Raw genomic sequence first — 24,670 nt, forward strand, 5'->3', positions numbered from 1 at the left:
GCCAGTCCTGCCATCCCAGGAATCAATTTGGTGAACTTTTGCTGGTCTCCCTCAATAGCAAGAATGTCCTTCCTCAGACTAGGAAACCAAAACTGTCCACAATACTCAAGGTGCGGCCTCACCAAGGTCCTGTATAACTGCAGGGGGCCATCCTCTCTCCGGTATTCTCATTATGAAGGCCAGCATGCCATTAGCTTCCCTCACCACCTGCTGCACCTGCAACAAACCCAAAGAGTCTGTATCCATCCTGTAACTCTATCACTCTCTCTGATCAAATGTATAAAACTCTTCTGTACTCAGAACTAACTTCAGGATTTCCATGTATATTTCAATAGTGCAGTCTGTAATTCCATCTTGTTTGAGACTCGATATTTATTGATAGTAAAAAGAATTAATTCCAGTGGGATTGCAGGGAGATGTGAGTTGTCAGCATTACCACTGGTGCTGAATCCAATATTCATCAGCTGTGTTTTATAGGAAAGAAAGGGAAGTTCTATTTTTCCAGTGTTGGTTTGGGAATGATTTACAATTTCTTAAAAAAACCAAGAGTTGCTTCATCTGTTTCTGATTTTCTTATTTATTTTAGCGCTGAATGTACTTTTGTGGTGCAGTGGTAATGTCCGTCCCTGTGAGCAAGGAGGCCAAGATTCAAGTCCCACCTACTCCAAAGGTATGGAATTAGATCTCTGAACAGGTTGGTTAGGAATCATTTTTTAACCAGTCAGGAATGGAGCACAGATTTTCATCATTCAGGTGAGTGTTCATGGTGTTAGTAGGGTCACTGTGACCTCCTTAACCCCTATTCTACAGGATTAATGAAAGACTCCAGTGGATTTGAATACAGCATTACTGCCTGCTCAGGAAACTGGGTCAAAATTGAAGATGGCAGGAGGAAGATAGCTCACCAATCTTGTGTTTTTTGACTCCTTGGGCTTACTTACTAGATAAACGTGAAGGCACTGATCACACATGGGATTGGTTAACACAACATTAGTACATTCACTTATTAAAGAGGAACTGGTAACAGCAGTTTTTTGTATACATGTCTGGCGGGGGTGCCTTCTCAGAGAAAATTGAGACTAAGTCTAAAAGTAACTCACCTCCTGACCCCAAGTTTAGGATTCTGCTCTCCCCTCTGCAACTGATCTGCAGAGCATAATCTCTAAGGATAGGTGGCAACACTTCCCCCACAATAATCCTAAACACCAGTGCCTCACCAGGCTGCAAATTCAGCCCCTTACTATACTCCTTATATGTTCACGTCTGTGTGACAAAATTCTGCTCTAACTCTATTTACAAGTTTGCCGATGACACTAGCACAGTGAGTCAGAGTACAGAAATGAGAACAAGAGCTTAGTGGTATGGTGTAAAGATAACAATCTCACCATCAATTTGAGCAAAGTTAAGAAGCTGATCACTGACGTCAGGAAGCAGAGTGGAGAACGTGCCCCTGTCTATGTCAATGGTGTTGAGGTGGGGGTGTTCGAGAACTTCAAGTTCCCAGGAGTAAATATCACCAACAATCTGACCTGGTCCATCTACATCAGTGCTACAGTCAGGAAAGCACACCAACACCTTTACTTCCTCAGAAGGCGAAGGGAATTCACCCTGTCCACAATGACTCTTACCAGTTATTATAGATGCACCACAGAAAGCATCCTATTTGGATGCATCACAGCTTGGTATGTCAACTGCTCTGCTCAAGACCGCAAGAAATTACCAAGAGTTGTGAACACAGCCCAGTTCATTACACAAATCAGCCTTCCACCCATTGACTCCATCTACACTTCCCACTGTGTCGGGAAAGCGGCCAACATCATCAAAGACCCCTCCCACCCCGGTTATACTCTCTTCAACCCTCTTTCCCAGGGCAAAAGATACAAAAGTTTGTAAACATATACCAACAGATTCAAGAACAGCTTCTTCCGCACTGTTATCAGACTTTTGAAACATATTAAAGCTGATCTTTCTCTGCACCTTCTCTGTAGCTGTAATACTATATTCTGCATTCCGTTCTATTACTCGTGTAAGGTATGATTTGCCTGGATAGCGTGCAAGACGATACTTTTCACTGTATCTAGGTATGTGTGACAATAATAAATCAATCAAATCAATCAAACCAAATCAAAAATGTCCACCATCCACAAGGCACGAGTCAGGAGTGTGATGGAATACTTCCCACTTGCCTGGATGGGTGCAACTCCAACAACACTCAAGAAATTGGACACCATCCAGGAAAAAGCAGCCCGCTTGATTGGCACAACATCCACAAACACCCACTCCTTCTACCACCAACGCTCAGTAGCTGCAGGGTGTACCTTCTACAGGATGCACTGTGGAAATTCACCAAGGCTCCTTCTGCAGCATCTTCCAAACCCACAACCCCTTCTACCTAGAAGGACAGATGCATGGAACACCACCCCCTGCAAATGCCCCTTCAAAACTCTCACCATCTAGGCTTGGAAATACATCATCAATCCTTCAATGATGTTGAGTCAAAATCCTAAAATTCCCACCTTAGCAGCATTGTGGATCCACCTACAGCACATAGTATATTACAACACAAGGACTGGCCCTTTGACCAATCATATCTCTGCTGACCATCATGCCATTCAAAACTAATTCCTCCTGCTTGCACATGGTGCAGATCCCTCTATTCCCCGCCTGTCCATGTGTGTGGATAAGCATTTCTTAAGCGTTGCTGATGTATCTGGTTCTACCAACTCCCTTGGCAGCATGTTCCAGGCACCTAAAACCTCTTGTGTAAAAACTTCCCTCATACATCTCCTTCAAGCATTTTCCCTCTGATCTTAAACCACAGACTGTAACAATTCAAGAAGACAGACCACCAGCACCTTCCCAAAGGGCATCTTGGGACGGGCAATAAATGCTGGTGGGCAGGCATTGGGAAATCAGAAGGTGAGTTACTCACCTCAAAGTTCACAGTATCTGGCCTGCCCTTGTAGCCACAGCATCTTTCTGACTGTTCCAATTCAGTTTCTGATCAATGGATGTACAAATTGGCTACTGAGTTTCCTTTGTCACAACAGTATCTATATTCAAATGTAATTCACTAGCTGCTAAGTGCATTGTGACATTCTGGAGTTGGAAAGGTGTGGATTAAACACATGCCTCTATTTGCACTGAAAATAACAAATTTTGGAAATCGCAGCAGATCACACAGCTTTCATGGAGAGAGAGCAAATTAATATTTCAAGTCAAAACGTTAGCATGCTCTCTCTCCATGGATGCTACCTGACCTGCTGTGATTTCCAACATCTTTTTTATTTTCAGTACAGATTCCAGCATCGGCTGCAATTCGCCTTTATTTGCATGACAAAATCCACACTTAACGCCTCATCCTTACCTTCTTCAAACCTTTTCCTCTTTAAGTATTTCTCCGCTAAATGTTCACAGTCGACAATATCCTTAAAAGATGGAAGTCACTCCGTTTATGTCATGTGTCAGAGACTGGTGGTGATCCCCTTAATCCCTTCCCTGCACTCGTCCACCCAATAAACTCAAATTTATATTTGGAAACAATGAGTCCACTTGTTGACCTCTTGGTTCAGAGTTTTAAAATCATTCCCTATCACTCTGTAATAAGTCAGGGAGATGGTCCCATCTAACCTGTGCAGATTCCAGCTTTCCCTGCACTAATGGATAAGCACTGCTTGTAATTATTTTCTTCTGGTGCAATTAGTTTATCATTGATAAAAGATGTAAAGAATGAAATCAGCACAGAGTATTTTAATTAAAAAAGAGCCAGATCAATTTATTACAATAATGTGTTATCCTCTTATTTTTGGCTCAGTATTACTTACTTATGAAAGTAATTTGTTAAAAAATTCATTCCAACATGTGGAAGATGAAAGAGGTGATAATGATGAAATCTCTAATATTAACTCTGACACTGTTCTCTCACTTAATCTTGGTCATTCAAGTTTTGCTCATTCTCCTTTGAAAGCTCCAGTTACTGGAGAACAGAATTTATAATTAATATAATCCCTACAGTGTGGAAACTGGCCATTCGGTCCATCAAGTCCACACCAACCCTTCAAAGAACATCGCATCCCCCCCATCCTTTCTCTATAACCCTGCATTTCCCATGGCTAATCCACCCTAACCTGCACATCTTTGGATTGTGGGAGGAAACTGGAGCACCCGGAGGAAACCCACACAGACACGGGGAGAATGTGCAAACTCCACACAGACAATCGCCCGAGGCTGGGATCAAACCTAGATCCCTCAAGCAGTGAGGCAGCAGTGCTAACCACTGAGCCACCATGCTGCCCTTAGCAAAGTACCCTTCTTTACAAATTAATGTAAGAAATGGCTATTTGGCAATGCTCAGCATCACAGTTGAGCCCAATCCTCCTTTTTTCAACACCCATACGTATATAGTTCCATTCCATCGAACATTGACCACCAAGGGGTGAATTGCCTCTCAGAGTCCAAAGACGTGCAGGTTGGGTAAATTGGCTGTGGGAAATTGCCCATAGTGTCCAGAGACATGCAGGCTAGGTGGGTCGGGCATGGGAAATGCAGGGATAGGGTATGTGGGTGGAATGAATGCTTTTTGGAGAGTCAGTGTGGATTCAATGGGTTAAATGGCCTGCCCCCACACTGCAGAGATTCTCTGTTAATCCAGCATAGATTTAACGAGCTAAACAGCTTCCTTCCAGCATAACTAACTCTAATTCATACAAATGATTAAGACACTGAAAGGGCTCAATGAGGTAGATACGTCAGAACTATTTCCTCTCTTGGGAAAATCAGACACTTGGAAACATGATCTTAACATTTCATCTCAACTGCTTAGGAAGAAATTCATAAAGTCAAAATAATTGTGAAATTCTGGTGTGGAGGTCTGGGTTCCATAGAGCTTTCAAGACTGAGATCGATAGATTTGTTTTCATTCAGGATAAAAGGGACATGCAGCAAAGAAAGGGAACTGGAGCTGACAAACACATCAGTCATGATCTGATTAAATGGCAGAAGAGACGTAAGGAGCTGAATGGCCTTCTCCTTTTCCAGAAATAACATTACACCTTCCCATTCTAACAGCATATGTGTGCCCTGCGATGATCTCACTACAAAACTGCTGCTTATAATGTCTGCCTCTTTGCGTTCTGAGGTTTGATCTGGATGGTCAGTTCTGATCAACTTTCCTTCCTTGTCAGACACTAATGTAACATGATTCAGCAAGTCACCATGAGATTATTTATTAACTCATTCATTCATTGTCGATCGTTCACAGACAAGGATGACTCTCTCTGTCTCTCAGGGTGATTCTGTAGGTGGCTGTACAGACTGATGCTACTACCACAGGCTCTGTTACACTTGGGGCAGGAGGTGGTCTCAGGAAGGGCTGGGTGGGGCATTGGTGTGACAGTGTGTTCCTTTCGATGTTTTTGCCTGGCCTCCGCTTTTTCCCAGTGGCAAGTCTCAAGGTGCTCGATGTCTTCCTGGATGCCCCACTTGGGTGACCTTAGGCCAATTATTAACGATTCATTCTGAACAGTTATTCCTGTTAATATGGCAATAGTGTAGATATATTTGGTTTTAGTTAACTCCAGCCTCAACTATACTGGTGCTTTGCTGACCAATGTTCCACCTTGCCCTCTCAGGAGACTCGAGTTTAATCAACAGTCTTTTTCCCAGGGTTGGGCAAATCGAGGACCAGAGGGCATCAGATTAAGGTTAGAGGGGAAAGAATAAAAGGAAACCTGAGGGGGCACCTTTTTTTACACAGAGGGTGGTACGCGTATGGAATGAGCTGCCAGCGGAAGTGGTTAAGGCAGGATACATTAACAACATTTAAAAGTCATTTGAACAAATACATGGGTAGGAAAGGATTAGAAGGATATGGGCCAAGTGCAGGGAAATGAGGTTAGTGTGGACGGACATCTTGGTCGGCATGGACCAGTTTGGGCCAAAGGGCCTGTCTCTGTGCTGGAGGACTCTATAACTCTGTGACCATCTGCTGCTGATATTCTAAGTTGAGAGTGTGTTGCTGGAAAAGCACAGCAGGTCAGGCAGCACCCGAGGTGTAAGAAAATTGATGTTTCGGGCCAGAGTCATTCATCAGGATGAAGGGCTCTGGCCTGAAACGTTGATTCTCCTGCTCCTCAGATGCTGTCTGACTTGCTGTGCTTTTCCAGCAACACAGTCTCAACTCTGATCTCCAGCATCAGCAGACCTCACTGTCTCTCTTGCTGATATTCTAACCCTCACCAAGTTGTGTGGGTCCATCAACCCCTGTACTCACTGATCCGTGTTAGCTCCATATCTACTAACACTTTGATATCATTGTTTTCAAATCTCTCATGATCTCATTCTGCCCCATCCCTGTTTTTTACTCCACGTACAACTCTCCGTTCCCCTGCAGTCTTGCATGTTCCTGCATTCAATCATTCCATGGTTGGTCTCATGCATTCAGCTGTCTCAGCCCAAAGTTATGGCCTCCCCTTCCAATATTTCAGCACTTCTCCTCTTCCTATTTCTCCTTTATGATACTCCTTAAATCTTACCTCTTTGATTAAGCTTCTTGTCACCAAGAATCTATCAATAGCTTTTTCTGTTGCTCAATGTCAAACTTAGTTTGAAAATTGTTTCCATGAAGTGCCCTTGGATATTTTGTTATGTTATGGGTGCTTTACAAATGCAGGTTGTTGTTCTTAAATGAGATCCCATTTCTCTAGCCTGTTTGTCACTCCACGTCTTTGCAAAGGACAATTCTTTAAAGATTTCACAAACACAACAAAGAGCAACTTCTGATTCAGTTCAACATTCATCGGACAGCCAGAAATAAAATAATTAATCTTTCAAAAGTCAACATGCCACCAATTTATAATTCTCAGTCTGTGTTTATCTCATCTGTTGTAACTTCACAACAAGTCTCAACTTTCTTCCTCTCTCTGCCTATCAGTGCCAATCCAGATAGAATGATGAAGGGCACCTGCTGGAACTAGTTCAGAGACTGTGAAATTAACCAGCGTTACAATGAATGTAACTGTATCACAGGACAACTGCCTTCATCACACACAGGTTGGTGATATCAGGAAGCAGGATACACAAAGTTCTCCCCCTTACAGTTTCAGTATTTACACCACTACAACAGTGTGTGCACGCATGCACGAGTGTGTGTGTGTGTGTGTGGTAGTGAATGCAAATGTGAAATTGGTGTGTGTACGTTAGTGAGTGTGTACAATAGTGTGTGTGTGTAGCAATAGTGTGTGTGATAGTGAGCATGTGTACAACACTGAATGTCTGTATGCCATCAATAATGAGTGTGTCATAGTGTAGGTGTTTAATAGTGTGTGTGTGTCTATAATAGCAAGTGTGTGATGGTGAGGGCATGATAGTATGCATGTGTGATTGTGTGTGTGGAGAAAGTGAGGACTGCAAATGCTGGAGATCAGAGCTGAAAAATGTGTTGCTGGAAAAGTGCAGCAGGTCAGGCAGCATCCAAGGAACAGGAGAATCGACGTTTCGGGCATAAGCCCTTCTTCAGGAAGAAGGGCTTATGCCCGAAACGTCGATTCTCCTTCTCCTTGGATGCTGCCTGACCTGATTGTGTGTGTGAGATAGTGAGCATGTGTGTGATAGTGAATGTGTGCGTGCAGTACTGAGTGTGCATCTGTGATCATGAGTGTGTGTTCGTGAATATGTGTAATAGTGAGTGTGGAATTGACAGTGTATGTGTCAGTATCAATGTATATGCGATAGCCAGTGTGTGTGTGTGATAGTGTGTGTCTGTCTGTGTGTGTATGAGTGTGCATATGTGTGAATGTGTGAGAGAGAGATAATGTTTGTGGATTCTTGACATTGAGAAATTACATTGTCCTTCAGAAGTTCCCAAGAGACAGAGAGCTGACCCAGAAACAGCAGCAGTCCCTACCTGATTCAGAATAGCAGCAGTACACACAGAGTTCCTAACCAACCTACTTCACACACTCTTCAGCTGATGAGATTTTTCCTTTTCCTAGGCTATTCTTTTGTCTGATTTCAGCTTTAGCTGGAAGACATTTGTAGGTTAATATAGGGTTTGAGTATTTCTCCATAGGTCACACTCTGATGACTGAGGAGACAGACTGGACTGTTAGGGTTTTGTCCATTTAATAAAGGGAAGGTAAAATCTGAAATTAAAACAAAAAAAGGCGCAGTGACACAAAACCTATCCAGTGCATGAGGAACATAAGCTCAGTGTTACTGCGAGGGTGCGGGGATTATAGAAAAGCCTGATAGTGATTTTGATGAACTCTTTGTATATCAACATTTGTGTTTATATCAGGGCAGGACATTCTGTCTTCTATCCTAACAATCCCCCAGACTCATCACTCAACCAGAACTTCCCTCTCGCATAATGTCAGTGGCAATAACTTGCATTTGAATAGTGTCAAAAACATGGTAAAACAAACCAAGGAGCTTCATGACAACATTGTCACAATTTGACACTGAGCCACATAAAAAGAAATTATAGCACACAGTAACAATGTCTTAACAGTTGACAGCTGACAGCATCCTTCCATTGCCGATGTATTGCTGTGTCATCCCTGCTCCTAATGGTACCCATTAGACGTTTAATTTGCGATTATTATTCAATCCAAATTCTACCGCCTGCTGTGGTGGGATTTGAAAACAGTTCTCCAGAATATTCTTCAATTGTTTCTCTTCCTCATGCCGTGTCCAAACTTCATTGAGATGAGGATACAGCAGGAAGACCTTTTCTGAGGACAGAAAATTCAGCATTGGACAGCTGAAGATCAGAAGGGATAGTAAATAAATAGTAAATAAAGGGATAGTAAACAAGACTTAGGGTTAGGTGATGGAATGGAGGCAGAGGGAAGGCGATGAGAGGAGGGTTTTCCTATGCTGGTATAGCATTATCCAACCTTTTGTTCACCCACCTGTCTTCCTCTCTCTCTATCTCTCTGGGCTCTGTCTCCATTCAATGCTCACTCCCTTACCTGCCCGCAATCCCCCTCTCCCTATTGTCAACTTATATGCCACCTTTTTCTAGCTACTACCAGTTCTGAAGAAGGGCCACTGGACCCAGAATGTTAACTCTGCTTTCTCTCCACAGATGCTGCCAGACCTGCTGGGTTTCTCCAGCAATTTCTGCTTTTGTTCCCCAGGACATAATCTCAGTCTCCAAATTACAAGAAAACAATACCACCAGGGCCATCACTTCACCCATTCGTGAATCTGAGAGGTTTTCTTTTCACGTGATGTAGTTGTCACTAGTTAGACCAGTATTTATTGCCCATCCATAATTACCCAGAGGATAGTTAAAAGTCAACCATATCCCTGTGGGTCTGGAGTCACATGGGGGCCAGACCAGGTAGGGATGAGATTTCCTTGAGCTGCCAGAGGAAGTGGAGGAGGCTGGTAGAATTGCAACATTTAAGAGGCATTTGGATGGGTATATGAATCGGAAGGGTTTGGAGGGATATGTGCCAGGTGTTGGCAGGTGGGACTAGATTGGATTGGGATGTCTGGTCGGCGTGGACGGGTTGGATCGAAGGGTTTGTTTCCATGCTGTATATCTCTATGACTCTAAAGGACATTAATGAGCCAGATTTTCTTTCCTGACAATTAACAATGGTCACAATCAGACTCTTAATTCTGGATTTTTATTGAATTGAGGTTCCACCATCTGCCATTCCGGTTCCCAGAACATTACCTGGGTCTCTGGATTAATAGTTTAGCAATAATAACACAAGACTATCGCCTCCCTTTTTATAAAGATTGATGACAGTTTCACTCTAACAGTCACACAAAACTTTATATTATAAATTTTAATTAATTGATTTTAAATTCCAGTGGTGGCACGGTGGCTCAGTGTTTAGCACTGCTGCCTCTCAGTGGTTAGCTCCAGGGACTTGGGCTCAATTCTAATCTCGGGTAACTGCGTGGAGTTTGCGCATTCTCCCCATGTCGGTGTGGGTTTCTTACGGGTGCTCTGGTTTCCTCCCACAGTCCAAAGATGCGTCGGTTAGATGGATTGGCCATGTTAAATTGCCCCATAGTGTCCCGGGAAGTGTAGGCTAGGTGGATTAGCCATGGGAAATGCAGAGTTATTGGGATCGGGTAAGGGAGGGGTGTGGCTGGGTGTTATGCTCTTTGGAGGGTCGATGCAGACCTGATGGACCATGTGATGTCTATTTGCACTGCAGGGGTTCTATTATTCTAGATGCCATGGTGGGCTTTCACCCTAGGATTGCTCGTGCGGTGAAATTATCGCATCAACACCAATTTCACTACTTTGTGGCAAGCACTATGTTCACTTAAGCTACACAAAACAGCCTTCCCAGCAATCGAGGCCTGGATAGTTGATCTTAGGTGGGTGCCATGGTATTGCTGTGTCAGTCCTGGCTCCATGAGTCACACACTCACCTCAGAAGAGGAACACAAGGTGTTTAATTCATACTCCAGAAACCTGAGCATAAACCCGCTGCAGCCAATGTCATGCAGTACTGAGGGAGCGCTTCCCCTCTGGAGGGGCAGCAATGCAGGTGATGTGTTCGATTGCTATCCAATCTTCTGCTACCCTGGGTGGCCAAGCAAATCCAGAAATACTCAGTCCTTTAACCAAGATGGGTGATCAGGACCAGTCTGTTGGGACCCCTCAGTTCCAGAGTCAAAAAGTGTGGTGCTGGAAAAGCACAGCCAGTCAGGCAGCATCCAAGGAGCATACCTAATGCAGGGCTCACGCTCGAAACTTGGACGCTCCTGTTCATCAAATGCTGCCTGACCTGCTGTGCTTTTCCAGTGCCACACTTTTTGACTCTGATCTCCAACATCTGCGGTCCTCACGTTCTCCTATCCCTCAGTATCAGCCAGACAGATTCTCTGGCTGTTCTCATATTGTTGTTTGTATGAGCTCACCGGGTGTAATCTGACTGCTGCATTAGAACAGTGAGTTTTTGTTTTACTGGAAAGCAGTTTGAGACATCTTCCAACTGAGAGTAACACTGAGGGTGAGCTCATTGCTCCATACACCATCACTGTCTGTGTGACTCCACGATGGGTCGATGGTACCATTCACAAATTGTCGCGTCAAGTCTGAGATCATTGTGGCTGTAGGGGAAGCAAGTCAGTCCCTTTTTATTCCTGAATATGGAAGGCACCAGATACCCCAGGAGCTACTGCTCTTACACAACATGCAATTAGACCAGAGAAGAGATGATTGTATAGACAGCTGGCTTGCTTTCCTCCAAGTGCTGTCTATTTTAATTATCATCTGTCATGCCTGCTTGCCTTCAGTTTAGCAATACATTCTTGTTATATTACCTTTGAATGGGTGGACAGGGAGGTGCAGTTAGTTAGCACACATGACATGGCTCTCCTTGGTCTATGCTTCAATTCAATTTCAACCGATGAGCTCGCTTCACTGTGCCTCGGTACACGTGACAATAAATTCAATTCAATTCACTCTACAAACGCATGAACAAATTAGGAACAGGAGTAGGCCATTCAGCCACTTTAGCCTGCTCCATTATTTAATAAGGCCGTGGTTGATCTGATTTGTCTACATTCCTGCTATCCCAGTAACCTTTCAACCCTTTGTTTATCACCTTTGCCTTAGAGTAGCCATTGACCTAGCCTCCACTACTCTCTGGGAAAAGAGTTCCAAACACTCACGACTCTGAGTGGAGAAATTCCTCCTCACCTCCATCCTTTATTTCTAAATTATGTCCCAGAGTTCAAGTCTTTCCCACAACTGGAAGCATCCTTTTAGCATTAACCCTGTTCTGTTCTCTGGGTAGGCTTGTCATATACCTCTCTAACGTGTCCACATCTTACAAAGTTATAGACTTTGTTACCACCTGGAGGTAGTGTTAGTTTCTTCCTCTTGGAGTCTTTCTATCATCTGCTTACAACATTATTTGAATAATTTTCTCCAAAGTTATATCTTCCTTCAACTGTGAAAACATCAAGAATTTCAAAATAATTCTGCCCCTTGTGAACACTGTTTTCAGAGCTCCACATTTACAGTCTGTCACTAATCTGTGCAGGTCATTAGTGAAATTGTCTGTAAACTCTCCTGCAAACTGAACTATTTCAAGATTTTTATGTGTTCTTAAATTGAAGTAATCACCAAAAGCTTTTAGGTAAACTTCAACTGCATTTATTTGTATCTATTAATAATATCATCTACAGTTGGACCCATTGAATATAACAATGTGTTCCCTTGCTCAGCTTCAGTCTTCGTGCTTGGTCTTGAGGTATTACTGTATGTTAGGATCTGACCTACATTAAAGCCAAGCTTGTGTTCTCTATCGTTGTTTGCTGATCTTTAATCTGCTGAGGAATATTGTCTTTCTTCCAATATTCTGATTAATCTTATTACTTTAAAACTATTTTCAATCTGTCACATTTCAACGTTGCTGATCTTGAATTTTGTATTCTTGTAAAGATTGCTAGACATTGTTATACAGCAGTATTGCAGTCTATCCTTTATTTGACTGCTTTACTAGCTCTGTATTTTCATAATACTGCAATGAATTCTTCAACAAATTATAAATTGAATTACTGGCTACTGTGTAGTAACTTACTGCTTTCCATGTTGTTATATCTGTTTCTTGGTAATATTGTATTCATTCACAGGATGTGGTCATCACCGGCTTGGCCAGCATTTCCTGCCCATCTCTAATTGCCCAGAGGGCAGTTAAGAGTCAAACACGTCACTGTGGGTCGGGAGTCACATATAGGTCAGATCAGATAAGGATGGCAGTTTCCTTCCCTTTTTTCCCACAAAGGGTGGTGAGTGCCTGGATCATGCTGCCAGAGGAAGGGGTGGAAGCAGACACAATAGCAGCATTCACAAAGCACCTGGACAAATACATGAATAGGAAGGAAATAGAGGGATAGGGATCCTGTAAGGGAAGACAGTTTTAGTGTGGAAGGGTAAAATGTGTCAGTGCAGGCTTGGAGGGCCGAAGGGTCTGTTCCTGGACTGTATTGTTCTTTGTTCTTGTTAACATTTGAATACTCGACTGATCAAGAAACTATTTATCTCAGCTTCAATATCTCAGCCTCAAGAACTGTCACCATTCCCTTGCCAGGTCTCTGTGGCAAGGAGTTTCAAAGACTCAAAATCTTCTGAGAGAAGAAATTCCTTCACATTTGGTACTCCTTTATTCTGAGAGCATGCCTTCTGGTCCTCAACTCTGCCGTGAGGGGAAACATACTCTCAATATTGACCCTGTCCAGCCCTTTAAGAATCCTAAATGTTTCAATGAGATCACCTTTCATTGTTCTAAACTCCAGAGAGTTGTGTCCCAACCTGTTTAATCTTTGCTCATCAGACAATCCCTCCAAACCAGGGATCAACCTAGTGAATCTTCTCTGAATTACTCCAAGGGAAATAATTAATTCCCCCCAACACAAATGCACATTGAAATAATGTTGTTAATTTGGTACAAGTTAGTAATCACATTCAAGTGAGACTGATTCTGATTGTGACAATCAGACTGATTCCTGTTATGACAGGACTGGCATATGGATACAGACTGGATCAGCAATGGCTATATTCCCTGGAGAAAGTGAGGACTGCAGATGCTGGCGATCAGAGTTGAGAGTGTGATGCTGGTAAAGCACAGCAGGTCAGGCAGCATCCGAGGAGCAGGAGAATCAGCGTTTCAGGCATCAGCCCTTCATCAGGAATGAGGCTTGTGGGCCGGGGGCGCTGACAGATAAATGGGACGGGGGTGGGGCTGGGGGGAAGGTAGCTGAGAATGGGATAGGTGGATGAAGGTGAGGCAGAAGATGATTGGTTCAGAGGGGGAAGTGATGGACAGGTCCGGAGGACGGTGCCAAGTTGGAGGCTTGGGACTGGGATAATGTGGGGGGGAGGGGAAATGAGTAAGCTTTTGAAATCCACATTGATCCCATGTGGTTGTAGGGTCCCCAAGGCGGAATATGAGGCGTGCTTCCTCCAGACATGGGTGGTAACGGTTTGGTGGTGGAGGAGGATGTGGATGTGATGCCAATCAAGTGGGCTGCTTTGTCCTGGATGGTGTCAAACTTCCGGAGTGTTGTTGGAGTTGCACCCATCCAGGCAAGTGGGGAGTATTTTAATCACATGACTCTGAAAAAGAGTCACTGGACCCGAAACGTTAACTCTGATTTCTCTCCACAGATGCTGCCGGACCAGCTGAGGTTTCAGTTTGGCAGTTCTTTTGGTATTTTTATTTAGTATTCCATTACAGTGCCTTGTAGACAGTGGACAGGCTTTGGGGAGTCAGGAGATGAGTTACTCACTGCAGAATTCCTAGCCTCCGACCTGCTCTTGTAGCCACTATATATAATATATATATGGTGAGTCCAGTTGAATTTCTGGCCAAAAATAACCTCCAAGATGCTAATAATGGTAGATTCAGTGATGGTAACACCACTGAATGACAAGGGGTGGTGGGTAGATTGCCTCTCATTGGAGGTTTTCCTACCTTTATAGTTATATTTTAATTTTTGATTTCTAGCATACGCAGGATTTTCTTTTGAACTTCACGTGGCCCTATAACTCAGTTGTATGGTCACAGAGACAGCACAGAGACAGGCTCTTTGGCCCCAACTGGTTAATGCCAACCAAAATGTCCCTCCACGCTAACTCCATTTCCCTGTACCTGGCCCATATCCTTCCAAACCTTTCCAATCGATGTGTTTGACCATATGCCTTTTAAATGTTATTAATGTACCTGCCTCAACCACTTCCACTGGCAGCTCATTCCACATGCGCACCACCCTCTGTGTAAAACGGTTGCCCCTCAGGTTCCCTTTTATTCTTTCCCCTCTAACCTTAAACTGATGCCCTCTAGTCTTCGATTCCACAACCTTGGAAAATATACTGAGTTTATTCACCCTATCCATGCCTCTCATGATCTTATACACCTCTATAAGATCCCCCCTCAGTCTCCTTCGCTCTAAAGAAAAATGTCCTAGCTTGTCCAACCTCTCCCTATAACTCAGACCATTGAACCAAGGCAACGTCCTTGTAAATTTCGACTGCACTCTTTCCAGTTTAATAACATCCTTCCTTTAGCAAGGTGACCAAAACTGAACACAATACTCCAAGTGCAGCCTCACCAACATCCTGTACAACTGCAACATAACTTCCCAACTTTTATACTCAATGCCCTGACTGATGAAGGCCAGTGTTCCAAAAGCCTTCTTCACTGACCTGTCTAGTTGTGACTCTAGTTTAAGAGAACAAACACCTGAACTCCAAGATCCCTCTGTTCCACGACACTCCTTAAGGCCCTACCATTCACCATGAAACCCCTACCTTGATTTGACTTTCCAAACTGCAAGGCCTCACATTAATCTATATTAAACTCCATTTGCCATTTCTGGACCCCTTGAAGTCAAAAGGTTGAGGGTTCATAGTTTCGCAAGGTCCTGGATAAAAAAAAAGACTTACATTCCAGTCACTGGGGAGTGCAGCACTGTCAGAGCTTCCTGAAACTAAGTAAGTCAGATTTTGTGATGAAAGGAAACTGCACCTGATCCTACAAATGGCCACGGTAGAGTGAACGGTGAAGACAGGCAATGGTTCATGGATAGACATTTGCCCAGGACAACAGTATCCTGCCCTCCTTCTCCTGCATGAGATCCTTTGTCATATCTGAAGACAGCACTGCCAGCTGTGCAGCACTCCTTCAGTACTGCAGCACTGGCCCATTCCAGGCCAGTTAAGAGTCAACCACATTGCTGTGGGTCTAAAGTCACATGTAGCTCAGACCAGGTAAAAATGGTAGATTTCCTTCCCTAAAAGCCATTAGTGAACCAGGTAGGTTTTTATGAACAGTGGTTACATGGTCATCATGAAGCCAGTTTTCAACATATATCAAATTCAAATTGTATCACCTGCCATGGAATCTTTAGATTAGATTCCTTACAGTGTGGAAACAGGCCGTTCAGCACAAATCCACATCGACCCTCCAAAGAGTAACCCACCCAGACCCATTCCCCCTAACTAATGCACCTAACATTATGGGCAATATAGCATGGTCAGTCCACCTAACCTGCACATCTTTGGATTGTGGGAGGAAACCGGAGCACCTGGAGGAAATCCACGCAGACATGGGGAGAATGTGCAAACTCCACACAGACAGTTGGCCTAGGCTGGAATCGAACCTGGGTTGCTGATGCTGTGAGGCAGCAGTGCTAACCACTGAGCCACCGTGCCACCCCATGTGGAAGAAGGCCATTTGGCCAATTGAGTTCACAATGACCTTCAAAGAACAGCCCACCCAGATTCAACTACTCGCCTACCCTTGACAACCTCTGTTTACCATAGCGAATGCATCCAGCTTATACATCCCTGGACACTATGAGCAATTTAGCATGGCCAATTCACCTAACCTGCACATCTTTGGACTTTGCCACGGTGAGATTTGATCTCATGCCCCAGATGACAAGCCACTGACATAACCACTGTGCCACCACCTCCCCCTACACTTCAAGACCCTGGACTGGGCTGTGGCACACATTCTCTGGTGGTGAGGCTAAGCGAGACACCCACTGTACCCACAGCCAATCAGGATCCAGACAATCCCACAATCCTTTGGAATAATCAGAGATTGCCATCGCATCCAAAACCCTGCATCTTCAGAGCCATGCGTTGGCTGCTTTTACAAAGAAGGTGAATATTCTGAAACTGAACTGCCTCAATGATGAAATTACTCAGACTGACAGCTCTCTCACAAACTCAGAGTGAGGCTGTTTAATTCATCACAGTCAACCTGAAGCTAAAAAAAGCTAACGAGTCCAAGAATAAATTCAACTTACTTTCCAATGCAAAAAGAAAAATATTGGAAATGTTATAAATCTGAAATATACACACAAAATGCGCATGAATGAGGCAGCATGTGTGGTGAGGGTGTTAATTAGGTGAATATTACATGCCCCTCATGGGTATTATTTGGGCTGGGAGTAGGGAATATGAGTGACTGTAGTCTCCTCCCACTCCCGGGGCTCATTCCCATGAAATTGGGGGGTGGCAGAGTGCTGGAGGGAAAATCAGATTCAACAGCTAACCCACCAGAGGGCGAAAAATAAATAAACGTCAAATGGAGCATGTTAAAATCCAATGGATGCGTTAGCTTCCAGCCATTTCCCTTCCAGGAAGGTTGGGGAATGGGGAGGGAGTTACAAATGGTTCATTCCTCCACAATTTTCAGGTCAATGTTCCAACTGAAAAATCCTTCCATCAAAGCTGGGAAGAGTTTGAAATGGACTGGGTTTGAGGCAAGCACAACAGGGGGAGGGAGGAAAGAGGGCACGGGGAATATTCCCTGAAATGAAGTGTTTATTGTGGGAACCAGGTTGATGAGCAATAAGTGACCATGGGGAGGGAGACCCCAGAAGGAATAACCAGTGAAATCTGTTAACGACACAGACTGCTCTGACCTGTTTTATATACTTTGGATCAGTGCTCCAGAACAACTACCCACTTCATTTCCCAGTGTTACTGGTTTTATTGCTGTTATTTTTTACTGTGAGTAGAGGAGAACACACAAGGCTGGGGGTTAAAAGACAGGGAAGAGTGGGCAACAGGCAGGGATGGGGGCAGCATAGAGACATACAGCACAGAAACAGATCCTTCAGTCCAACTCATCCACACTAACCATGTGTGCAAACTGAACTGGTGCCATTTGTCTGCGTTTGGTCCATGTCCCTCCAAACCTTTCCTATCCCTGTACTTTTCCAGATGTCTTTTAATCATTGTAACTGCATCTACCACTTCCTCTGGTAGTTCATTCCCCACACTAACCACCCTCTGTGTGGTTAGCGTGGGGCAGGCAGGGGAGAGGGTAGACAGACAAGGGAGGAGACGAACCATTCAGGGGCGAGGGGGAACCAGGCAGGGTTGGGGAGAAACTCGCAGAGGTGGGGCATAGGAATGGGGAGGGTTTGCAGGCATATCCCCGCTCTCTTTGGATATGTTCCCCTGACTCTGGGAAGGACCTCTTTCCGGGGCTGCAGCAAGACTGGGTCAATCAAATCAAGTATGGCCGAACCTACCACCTCATCTTCCCCCTCACCCCCAGCCTCCCTTCCCCCAGGTCATCCCCGCCCAACCTTCAACCCAGATTTTACACTTTAAAGGCATCAATGGGTATGGGGAGAAAGTGGGAACATGGCGGTGAGTTGGATGATCAGCCATGATCATATTGAATGGTGCAACAGACCAGAAGGGCCGAATGGCCTTTGACTGCTCTGATTTTCTATGTTTCTATGTTTCATTAAAGCAGTCTGCACTGTGAACAGCAAATAATATGTATTAAACTGGACAAGAGTCACTCTCTGGCTGATACTGTCTGAGATCATGGCACTGATGGTACAGTGAGCTATTGGAGAGGGAGGATGGTGTTACAGATGTGCTGTCAAAGGCCGGTACTGCTCTCCAGCTCCTTCTTTCTCTACACTCCTCATTATCTGAGTGGGTAACACTGCAGCTTCTTGGGGTGACAAGGTTGTTCATTTAAGAGCACTCCACACACCCCATAGAATTACAGAACCAGAGGATCTCTACAAAATGGAAAGGGTCCATTCGGCCCATTGAGTCTGCACCAATCCTCCAAAGAATATGCGGCCCATACCCAACATCCCCATCCCTGTAACCCTGCATTTCCCTTGACTAACACACACAGCCTGCACATCCCTGAACACTATGCATAAGGTGGGGGGAGGATAAATGAGGAAACTGGTGAAGTCCCTCCCAACCTTATCCCAGTTCCAACCTTCCAGCTCAACACCATCCCCATGACCTGTCCTACCTGTCAATCTTCCTTCCCACCTATCCGCTCCACCCTCCTTTCTGACCTATCACCTTTACCCCCAACTCCATCCATCTATTACACTCTCAGATGCCTTCCCCCCAGCCCCAACCCCCTCCCATTTATCTCTCCACCCTGCAGGCTCTCAGCCTCATTCCTGATGAAGGGCTCTGGCCCGAAACGTTTATTCTCCTGTTCCTCGGATGCTGCCTGACCTGCTGTGCTTTTCCAGCAACACACTCTCAACACTGATCTCCGGCATCTGCAGACCTCACTTTCTCCCACCTGACTGTCTAAGTTGGCGCTGTAGAGTGGGGCTGAGAGAGTGCTTCACTGTCAGGGGTGTTCCCTTTTGGATAATAATGTTAAACTGAAGCTCTGTCTGCCTCCCAAGTGAAAATAAAAGATCCCACAGCACTGCTTCAAAGACTAGCAGGTGTATTTTTTCCACAGTGGCCTGGCCATTAATTAGCATTAAGTCAATATTGCTGAAATGAAAAAGGTAATCTGGTTACTATCACCTCGTTGCTTGCAGGAAATTGATTGCCCTGTTTCCAACATTACAACTTCAAGAAAGCACGTCATTGGCTTTGGGAATCACCTGAGGATGTGAACGGTGTCATATAAATGCAAGTCTTTTCCTACTCCTTGGTCCACATGGTGTAATCAGAAAAAGAACTGTCTTTGGTTTGTGAAATTTTACTTATCCAGCAAAAAGGCAAACACTCCCTTCCTAATTACTCTTCAATTCCTCCCACAATTTTTCCTGATCCAACATTTTACAGTCCCTCGTTAGCCCGTGTGAAGTCAGGAGAAATTGACAGTCAACTAAACGTCGCTGCCCTCAGGAAGCCAACCTTTAACGATTGTGTCTCTGCCAAACAACATCTCCCTCCAAGAATGAGTCACTGAAAAGAATTACTCAGAACAGCAAGGGTGTGTGATTAAAGAAAATCCACCCTGGGTCTCAGCAGCACATGAGCAGTGTTCTGGCAGAGCAGAAAGTAACACACCTCCAGAGGAAGCAGGTCATTTCACAACACAGCTCCCTCAGGAATGAAGTTTGTGTTTCACAAGTGAGGGAAGCAGAGAGGGGGAGAATAGGAGAGACCCAGAATTCTAAAGATCCCCGAGATTTCTCAAGGTGCCAATTCAACACTTGGTTTTTATAATGTCCCTAATGTCACGGTTTAGATTAGATTACTTTTAGATTACTTACAGTGTGGAAACAGGCCCTTCGGCCCAACAAGTCCACACCGACCCGCCGAAGCGTATACCACCCAGACCCATACTCCTACCTTTACCCCTTCGCCAAACACTACGGGCAATTTAGCATGGCCAATTCACCTAACCTGCACATTTTTGAATTGTGGCAGGAAACCGGAGCACCCGGAGGAAACCCACGCAGACACGGGGAGAATGTGCAAACTCCACACAGAGAGTCGCCTGAGGCGGGAGTTGAACCCGGGTCGCTGGCGCTGTGAGGCAGCAGTGCTAACCACTGTGCCACCGTGCCGCCCACGGTCATTCATATAGCAGCACAGCAGGTTCTGACTGTTCTACTCTCATTCTCATTTTAACTTTACAGAACCCTGCAACAACAAAATATTGCATTGTATAGCGGCTTTGACATTATAAAACACCCCAAAGTGGGTCACTGGTACTTGAATGAACTACATTTTGACAGTGAGATTCATAATATATCAGAACAAACTCCCACAGTGGCTGCCAGAGAGAGGTGAGTTTTATGGAGAGTCTTAAAGGAGGATAGATTCTGAGAAGTTTGTGGAAGAAAGTCCAGAACATAAAGGCTCAGGCAGCAGCAGGAACAATCACTGATGGAGAAGTGACTAAAATCAAATCAGGATGTTGAGGTGCTGGTGTTGGACTGGGGTGGTGAGAGTCAGAAGCCACACAACACTAGATTATAATCCAACCGGTTTATTTGAAATCATGAGCTTTCAGAGCACTGCTCCTTTGTCAGGTGAAGTGGAGGGAAGCGCACAGGCACAGAATATATATGGGCGGAGAGATAATGGCAAGATAATTCCAAGTAATTAAGAGTGTCCACTGATAGGTACAAATAGTGTGAATAGATCTCAAATCAAATCAAAATAACTGAATCAAGGAGGTGCACCAATATTCCGGGGTGTGTAGGTGCTGAAGGAGGACATGGAGATTGAGAAGGGTGGAGGTCATGGAGGGAGTTGAGAATACTAAAGACGAGCCATGGTTTTACTGAGTGACATAATAAGGACCATTGTGTTCCACAGCCAGCAGTAATCCCAGGCCAAATTAATGGGATGACCTGTCCTCTCTTTTCTGCCTGTCAGGGCAATGGCTTAGTGATGGTATCACTAAATTATCCAGAAACCGAGATGATATTTTGGGAAACCCACGATGGCAGCTGGTGGAATTTAAGTTTGATAAAAAGCAGAAATTAAGAGTCTGATGATGACCACCAAACTGCTGTTAGTTGCCATTAAACCCATCTGTTCACTAATGCCCTTCAGGGAAGGAAATCTGCCATCCTTGCCTGGTCTGGCCTACAATAAGCTGATTGACGAGTGACTGTTCTCTGGGCAATTAGGAATGGACACCGGTCAATGATGTCCACATTCCATAAATAAAGTTTTCAACAATTATTTATATTTTCAACAACATTTGACATACACTTTATGACACAAAACTGGCCTTGAATGAGACATGGCCATTATTCCCAGAAATACTGGCACATTCCAGTAAAGTTGTAACTGACCTTTTAACCCCTTTCCTGGTCTATCTTTCAAAGCAGAAAATGTGTCTGAACTTTGCGACATAATCAGCAGAGGTAGCTAGTTGGTGAGCAGGGTGTCATCAAACTCTTGTTCTTTTAAGATATTCTCTCTCTCTGTTTGAAGTTTCTTTGATACTTTAAGGTGTTATATCCCATTGGAGGTCCCACACAGAACTTTCACCGGACACCTACCGAATTTACATCTGCATTCATTTGTCATTGCAACAGTTCTATTTGCAAAAGTCCATTTCGGAATTAATGGTTAATAACACTGCTAAAATATCAGGGTCTCAAACTGTAATCAGAACACCTTTCCTGCTGGAAAAGTGATAGTCTCCCTGCCTTTGAGCCGGGAGGTCTGTGCTCAAGTCTCACCTGCTCCAGAGATTTATGTTTAACATTCCTGATTCTTGTTAGTTGAGCTTTGTGAAAGAACTCGCATTAAATCCAGAGAACATTGCTGCATCAACAGTACAAGTCAGAGAACACTGTGATTCATAGTGTCCTAGAATCTCAGTGCAGAAGGAGGCCATTTGTTCCATTGTGCCAATGCTGGCTCTTTGAGTGCAAGGCTTTCCAACTTCCCTGGCTCGCTCCTCATGTTTTCATGCTTCGAATATTTATTCAATTCCCATTTGAAAATTATAACTGCTTCCACCATCTTTTTGGAGCCAACAATTTGCGACGTGAAAAATATCCCCAAATCTCTTTTGATTCTCTGATCATCTGGTTTCTGACTCTCTTGTCATTTTGACAATTTTCCCCTATATCCTCTCTCATCACCAATTTAATCCATATCATGTCCAACCTCCTCTTACATTTAATCTCCTAATGTCCCAAAGCTTGCCCACCATCTACAAGGCACAATCAGGAGGGGGATGCAATCTCCCCACTTGTCTGGATCAGTACAGTTCCAACAACACTCAATAAATTTGACACCATCCAGGATAAAGCAGTCCGTTTGATTGGCACACCATCCACCACCTTCAACGTTCACTTCCCTATCACTAGTGGCACATAGTAGCGGCATATGTACCATCTACAAGATGCACTGCAGAAATTTACCAAAGATCCTCAGGTAACACCTTCCAAATTCATGACCTCTTCCGTCGAGAAGACAAAAGTAGCAAATACATGAGAACACCACCCCAGGTTCCCCTCCAGCCCTCTCACCATCCTCATCTTGGGAATATATCACGATTCCTTCACTGTCACTGGGTCAAAATCCTGTAACTCTTTGTAGGGTTGGTGCAAACCTGATGGGCCAAATGGTCCCTTTCTGCAGTGTAGAGTCATAGAGCATGAAAACAGACTCTTTGTCCAACTTGTCCATGCTGGGGTTTCAGAAAATAAACTGAATCCATTTCCTGTGTTTGGCACATATCCCTCTAACCTCCCCTGTTCGTGCACCTGTCCAACTGTTTTTTTAAATGTTGTATCTATACCTGCATCTACCCTCTCTGTGACAAAGTCGTCCCTTTCATCTTAAACCTATGCCCTCTAGTTTGAACTCCCTTACCGTAGGAAAAAGACCTTGGCTATTCACCTTATCCATGCCCTCGTGATTTTATAAACTTCTACAATGTCAACCCTCAACTTCCAACACTCCACTAAAAAACGTCACCTACAAACCAGGGATATATTTCCCTCCCCACCCCTATCCGCTTTCCGCAAAGCCCATTCTCTCCATGACTACCTGGTCAGATCCACGCCCCCCAACATCCCACCCTCCCTTCCTGGCACCCTCCCCTGCCACCGCAGGAATTGCAAAACCTGCGCCCACACCTCCTCCCTCACCTCCATCCAAGGCCCAAAGGAGCCTTCCACATCCATCAAAGTTTTACCTGCACATCCACAAATATTATTTATTGTATCCGTTGCTCCCGATACTGTCTCCTCTACATTGAGGAGACTGGACGCCTTCTTGCAGAGCGCTTTAGGGAACATCTCCGGGACACCCGTACCAACCAACCCCTCTGCCCTGCAGCCCAACATTTCAACTCCCCCTCCCACTCTGCAGAGGACATGCAGGTCCTGGGCCTCCTCCACCACCGCTCCCTCACCACACGACGCCTGGAGGAAGAACGCCTCATCTTCTACCTCGGAACACCTCAACCCCAGGGCATCAATGTGGACTTCACCAGTTTCCTCATTTCCCCTCCCCCCCCATCTTACCCCAGTTCCAACCTTCCAGCTAACACCATCCTCATGACCTATCCTACCCCTCCCACCTATCCGCTCCACTCTCCACTCCGACCTATCACCTTCAACCCATCCCCATCCACCTATCACACTCTCAGCTACCTTCTCCCCAGCCCCACACCACCTCCCCCTCCCATTTATCTCTCCATCCCAGAAGCTCCCAGTCTTTTTCCTGATGAAGGGCTTTTGCCCCGAAACATCGCTTTTCCTGCTCCTTGGATGCTGCCTGACCCATTGCGCCTTTCCAGCATCACTCTAATCTTGACACTAAAAAAAGTCCCAGCCTATCTGGCCTCCCCATATAACTCAAACCCTCCAGTCTCAGTAATATCCTTGTCAGTCTTTTCTGCACCCTTTCCAATTTAAAGTAGGGATTCTATGGTTATATGAGCTCATGATCTTCTGAGTCAGAGCCAAATCTGGCACTTACACATCATAGGTCATGACCCCGTGTACTGAGTTTTTGAATTTTCTGCCAAAGAAATATGTCAATATTCCACAATCATTGTCAGTTCTTATTTATCTCATCTGATCAGCTCCAGTTATCACATGTAACATGGTGAGACTATTTTATGTTTAATCTTGGATTTCTCTTTTCTGTCCGTTCTCTCTCTCTCTTTCGCGCACACACACACATTAAGAGACAGGAATTGCTCTGGTCCCTGGGAAAGGTTCATGAAAGAATGCAAAAAACGTAGGAACAAGAGGAGGTCATTCAGCCCCTCAAACATATTCTACAGCTATTTGATTTTGTTTTGCCTGATCTCCATCAAGCTGCACTCGAACGGCTGGTTTCCATGTCTAACAGAGCAGATTGAGATCGTGACCCCAATACCTGCCTCTCAATTTGCCTTTCTTTGGTTCTTCCATAAACACAGGCAGGATTTCAAGCAGAACACCAGCT

The 24,670-nt window shown here is 44.6% G+C and overlaps 1 long non-coding RNA gene across 2 annotated transcripts in view; it reads left to right on the plus strand.

Annotated features, from left to right (window-relative positions):
* Positions 1-24,670, plus strand: part of LOC148147603 (uncharacterized) — a 36,107-nt gene that overhangs the window by 5,263 nt on the left and 6,174 nt on the right. For both annotated transcript variants that reach the window (XR_015759460.1, XR_015759461.1), the window contains exon 3: positions 587-670. This is a non-coding gene — a long non-coding RNA (uncharacterized LOC148147603). The remainder of the gene's footprint in view (positions 1-586; positions 671-24,670) is intronic.

Source organism: Chiloscyllium plagiosum, unplaced genomic scaffold, assembly GCF_037043375.1.
Source record: "Chiloscyllium plagiosum isolate Xiang-an unplaced genomic scaffold, Cpla_swu_hap1 HiC_scaffold_15, whole genome shotgun sequence".
NCBI lineage: Eukaryota > Metazoa > Chordata > Chondrichthyes > Orectolobiformes > Hemiscylliidae > Chiloscyllium > Chiloscyllium plagiosum.